We start from the raw sequence: 6,000 nt of genomic DNA on the forward strand, positions 1-6,000 counted from the left end.
ATGAAGCAGACATATTAGTGTAAAGCACTTGCTGGATGCATTTGAAATTTGTCCTAACCACCACTAGTGCTGCTAATGGAAGATGGTAATTACTGTCCACATAATTCTGAAATAATTAGGAAAATGGGCACTTTTCGGAATCATCCTATTTAAAATGCAGGCCCAATAACAGAAAAGTTTCTAGACATGTGCTGACTTGAATCAGTGAAGATAAAAGTGACAGAGCGCCTTTTTACTTTACAATTGAAATCCCTCTTCTTTCACCGAACAGCTTTAGAAGGACGAGGGAGCCGGAAACCTTGCCGATGCCGAGGCGTGGAGAAGGCCTCAGGAGGTGAAGTGTGGAAGCAACGGGATGGCTCCCGTCCCCATTAGTTAGAGATGCTGTAGCCAGCCTGGGACTTGAGAGCCCTCCTGCCTCGTTGTGTTACAGGAAGCGGAGTCTCCAAGGTGCTTCCCTGGAGGCATAATCTAGATCACGGAGTTGACAAGGACTGCCGAGGACTCGAGAGGTTGGGAGCCTTCCGCTCCTTCTCTGCATAAGTCCTGGCGGGAATGGACAGGTGGGCCCTGCTCCCGGGTCAGGCCTGGGCTCCGCGGCTTTGCAGTCGGGGCGCCCTCCTGACTGCAACAGGAGGAATGCTAGATGCCAGAAACGCGGAGGGGGGGAGACAAATGGTTCCTGGAAGCATATTGTCAATTGTGAGGCAGCACCCCCTGCACCCCAACCCCCCGAAGGAGAAGGAGCTGCTTTAAGAAGGGATCCAGGGGGCAGCCCGGGTGGCTCAGCAGTTGAGCGTCTACCTTTGGCTCAGGGCGTGATCCTGGGGACCTAGGATTGAGCCCCACGGCTGGCTCCCTGCATGGAGCCTGCTTCTCCCTCTGCCTGGGTCTCTGCCTCTCTCTCTGCATCTTTCTGTGTCTCTCATGGATAAATAAATAAAATCTTAAAAAAAAGAGAGAGAGAGGAAAAAAAAGAAGGGATCCTGGGACACCATCAATGAAGAGGAGGCAACCCGATAAGCAAATGTGGTCTCCGCAGGCCCCAGGCACGCGTGCGCCGTCCTAGCACGTGGGAAGTGTCTCGAGAGTAGTTTGCAATTGCAAAAAGGGCCTTAAGGCCTTGCAAAGCTGCGGGCCCAGGCCGTGCGGGGGAACGAGGTCTCCTCGGAGTGGGCGGCTGCGTGGCTGGGACTGCAGGCGCCCCGCGGCCCACCCCCCCGGACCTTGGCACCCCTCCCATACGTGGCTCTGCTGAGGCCATTGTGCAAGCTGGCGATGAGCATGCCCCACAGGAAAACGTGATCTCGGGGGATCCCTGGATGGCTCAGCGGTTTAGCACCTGCCTTCGGCCCAGGCTGTGGTCCTGGGGTCCCGGGATCGGGTCCCACGTCGGGCTCCCTGCATGGAGCCTGCTTCTCCCTCTGCCTGTGTCTCTGCCTCTCTTTCTGTCTCTCTCTCTCTCTCTCTCTCCCTCCCTCCCTCTCCCTCTCCCTCTCCCCCTGTATCTCTCATGAATAAATCAATCAATCAATCAATCAATCGATCTTAAAAACAAACAAAAAACAAAACACCTGGTCTTGGAAAGAAAAAGAAAGGGACAGAGAGTGAAGGAAAAACACCTGTCACCAGAGAAAGCAAAGAAAATCTGTCAAGAGACTGAGGCTCTTAAAAAAAAAAAAGCCATTTCCTCTGGTTCTTTTCCCAGTGGTTCTCTAGGACGTCCAGCGGGAAGTCCACACCAGTGACCCTGAGGTTCATTCGAGTTGCTCCATCCTTGACGCTTGGCCCTCTGTCACCCAAAGCAGAGTCTTCTCCACCGCGGGTCGGGAACGCCGCACTCCCCTCCACTGGTCCCTCCGGTGACGCAGCCCCGCCCAGGTGCACGGCAGCCCCACTCGGGTCCGGTCCGCCCCGGGGTCCTCAGGGGCAGCGGGTGGCAGCAGGCAGCGCCGTCTCCTAGCAAGTGCCTGGTTCAGCGTGATCCTTGCTGAGGCGGAAAGAGAAATGTCCTGGAAGCCTATGGAGTAGCTCTGTCTTACCCCAAATATGCAGATGCAGTGAAACGCCGGGACACCTGCACCCCGAAGTTTCTAGCAGCAATGTCCACAATAGCCACACTGTGGAAGGAGCCTCGGTGTCCATCGAAAGATGATGGATAAAGAAGCTGTGGTCTATGTATACAATGGAATATTCCTCAGCCATTAGAAACGACAAATACCCACCATTGGCTTCAACGTGGATGGAACTGGAGGGTATTATGCTGAGTGAAGTAAGTCAGTCGGAGAAGGACAAACATTATATGGTCTCACTCATACAGGGAATATAAGAAATAGTAAAGGGATTATAGGGGAAAGGAGAGAAAATGAGTGGGAAATATCAGAGAGGGAGACAGAACACGAGAGACTCTTAACTCTGGGAAACGAACTAGGGGTGGTGGAAGGGGAGGAGGGCGGGGGGTGGGGGTGACTGGGTGACTGGCACTGAGTGGGGGCACTTGACGGGATGAGCACTGGGTGTTATGCTATATGTTGGCAAATCGAACTCCAATAAAACATATATACATATATAAAGAAGGCTATTGAGGGATTTCATGGACCAAGAAAAGGTGGGAAGACAGCGGGCCTTAGGGGCATTGGGAGTCAGGGGCTCAAATGCTGCCCATCCTGTGCCCCTGGGCATGACACTCTCTTTCTCTCAGCTTCTTCCACATTCTGGGGAACACGGAGACCAACGGTTCTTGTGCTGCACATCTCACAGGCTTCCCACCAGAGGATGACTTCTGTTCCCTCCTCAAGTTCACTTCAGATAATTCAAGAGGAGTGCTTGAATTGGCCTGCTTGCTCCAGATGCCTCTCTGCAGACAAATCTCGTAGGGACTAGGGACCGGGGCAGAATCACTGTAGACCCGCCCCCCCGGGACCTGGGGCTGTGTGCCATGTCCAGAGGAGACAGGAGGTCTCTGCGATCTGAGCAGCCTCACTGGTCGGTGTCCCCTACAGTGACCCGTGGTCTCTCATGAATTGCCACTTCCCGTTGCATGCATCACACCTCGTCTCCCAAACAATTTTGTCCGCTCTTGGAGGGCTGGGGCTAGGACCACATAGTATCCTTCTAGAGCCCCCATGGCGCTTAGTTTAGTTCTCTGCAATTCCATTTATTTACAGGACCATTTTTTTTCCTCCAAGGTTTTATTTAAATTCCAGCTAGTTAACATACGGTGCAATACTAGTTTCAGGTGTAGAATCCAGTGATTCACCACCCACATAAAACACCCAGGGCTCATCACAAGTGCCCTCCATGGTACCCATCACCCAGCCAACCCATACCTTCACCCACCTCCCCTCCAGCAACCAACAGTTTGCTCTCCATGGCTACCAGTCTGCTTCTTGGTTGGCCACTCTTTTCCCCTCTGCTCTGTTCATTTGCTTTGTTTCTTAAATTCCACATATGGGGAATCCCTGGGTAGCTCAGCGGTTTAGCACCTGCCTTCGGCCCAGGGCGTGATCCTGGAGTCGCGGTATCGGGTCCCACGTCGGGCTCCCTGCATGGAGCCTGCTTCTCCCTCGGCCTGTGTCTCTGCCTCTCTTTCCCTCTGTGTCTCTCATGAATAAATAAATAAAATCTTTTTTAAAAATTCCACATATGACTAAGCTTATATGATATTTATCTTTCTCTGACTGATTTCACTTAGCATAATACTCTCTAGCTCCATCCATGTTGTTGGCACATGGCAAGGTTTCATTCTTTTTTATGGCTGAGTAATATTCCAGTGTGTGTGTGTGTGTGTGTGTGTGTGTACACATTACCACCTCTTCTTTATCCATTCATCATTTAATGGACATTTGAGCTCTTTCTAGAATTTGGTTATTGCTGATAATGCTGCTGTCAACATCAGGGTGCATGTATCCCTTCAAATCTGTAATGTTGTGTCCTTTCGGTAAATCCCCAGCAGTGCAATTGCTGGATCGTAGGGTAGTCCTACTTTTAACTTTTTGAGGAAGCTCCAGGGTGTTTCCCACAGTGGCTGCACCAGTTTGCATTCCCACCAGTAGTGCAAGAGGGCTCCCCTTTCTCCACATCCTCACCAACACATGTTGTTTCCTGTCTTGTTAATTTTAGCCATTCTGACTGGTATGAGTGATATCTCTCTGTAGTTTTGATTTGCGTTTCCTTGATGATCAGTGATGTTGGGTGTCTTTTCATGTGTCTGTTGGCCATCTGGGTGTCTTCTTTGGATGAATATCTATTCATGTCTTCTGCCTATTTTTAAACTGGATTATTCATTTTTTGGGGTGTTGGGTTATATCAGTTCTTTATATATTTCAGGTACTATCTCTTTATCAGAATGTCATATACTAATATCTTCTCTCATTCCATAGGTTGCCTTTTGGTTTTGTTGATCCTTTCCTTCACTGTGCAGAAGCTTTATATTTTGAGGAAGTCCCAATAGTTTATTTTTGCTTTTGTTTCCCTTACCTCAGGAGACAGATCTAGTAAGAAGTTGCTACTGCCAATGTCAAAGAGTACTGCCTACACAACCATGTATTGAGTGACTCTTCTCTGGCAAACCAGATGTTATGTGTAGATACTTGTCATCCACCTGATTCTTGCCATAAACCACTTGTAGTTCCCTAAAACCTCCATGCCATTTCTCACCTCTCACCTCTCTGCCTTCCCGCATGCTATTTTCTCCATCCATAATACCTTTCCAATTCTTCTTCCCCTGACAGAAAAGTCCATGGGGGGGGGGGCATCTAGGTGGTTCAATGGTTGAGTGTCTGCCTTCAGCTCAGGTCATGATTCTGGGATCTGCCTTCAGCTCAGGTCATGATCCCGGGGTCCTGAGACCAAGTTCTGCACCAGGCCCCCCACAGGGAGCCTGCTTCTCCCTCAGCCTATGTCTCTGCCTCTCTCTGTGTGTCTCTCATGAATAAATAAATAAAATCTTAAAAAAAAGAAAAACCCATTGGGCCTTTAAGATTCAATTCTATGTTACTACTTCTGGAAAGCCTTTCCTGACCATATATACCCCTGTCCCTTCATCCCAAGACTAGATGAAGCATCCCTCTTCTGTGCTCCCACAGGCTCCTTCATGGCACTTATTGCTTATCACTGTGCAGTGTTTTCATTTACTTGTTGGTCTCATGTACTAAGTGGGTAGTTCTCAAAATGTGGTCCCTGGACCATCATCATTACCTGGGAACTTGTTAGAAATGCATATTCTTGGGTCTCACTCCAGGTCTAAGAAATCAGAGATTCTGAGGGTATACACAGCAATCTGTGTTTATTTATCTATTTTAAAGATTTTATTTATTTATTTTGAGAGAGAAAGCATGAGTTGGGGGTAGAGGCAGAGGGAGAAGGAGAAGCAGACTCCCCACTGAGCAAGGAGCCTAACACAGGGCTCGATCCCAAAACCCTGAGATCATGACCTGAACTGAAGACAGACGCTTCACCAACTGAGGGACCCAGGCACCCCTGGCAATCTGTGTTTAAATGAGCCATCCAAATAATTCTAATGCATGCCCAAGTTTGAGAACCACTGAGACAGGCATCTCTAGTAGTCTACATGGTCTAGCTCATAGTAAGTGCTCGGTAAAATTTTTAAGATTTTTATTTATTTATTTGAGAGAGAGCATGAGAGAGCATACAAGCAGTGGGGAGGGGATGGAGGTGGAGGTGGGGAATGGAGGGCAGAGAGAGGGAGAAGCAGATTCTTCACCAAGCAGGGAGCTCAACTGGCTCTATCCCAGGAGTCTGGGATCATGACTTGAGCTGAAGGCAAATGTGTAACCAACTGAGCCACCCAGGCACCCGGTTTTGATGAATGTTTTGATGAATGAATGAATGAGTCAATATTTCCTACTTCATGTGAGGATTTTGGGATGTGTTGTTTCTCCTCGCTTGTTTCTCAGGCAATACCAACAGGTAGATGACTGATTTCCATTCATTTGTTAGACCATCCATTTATTTATTCATGTGTTAGACTATCTAGAA

At 49.0% G+C, this 6,000-nt stretch overlaps 1 long non-coding RNA gene across 1 annotated transcript in view; it reads left to right on the top strand.

The window, feature by feature from the left end:
- Nucleotides 1–2,427, top strand: part of LOC140628744 (uncharacterized) — a 122,193-nt gene extending 119,766 nt beyond the window's left edge. The window contains exon 6 of the long non-coding RNA XR_012026730.1: nucleotides 272–2,427. This is a non-coding gene — a long non-coding RNA (uncharacterized lncRNA). The remainder of the gene's footprint in view (nucleotides 1–271) is intronic.
- Nucleotides 2,428–6,000: the final 3,573 nt, after the last annotated feature.

The sequence above is a fragment of the Canis lupus genome, chromosome X, assembly GCF_048164855.1.
Source record: "Canis lupus baileyi chromosome X, mCanLup2.hap1, whole genome shotgun sequence".
NCBI classification, from domain to species: Eukaryota; Metazoa; Chordata; class Mammalia; order Carnivora; family Canidae; genus Canis; species Canis lupus.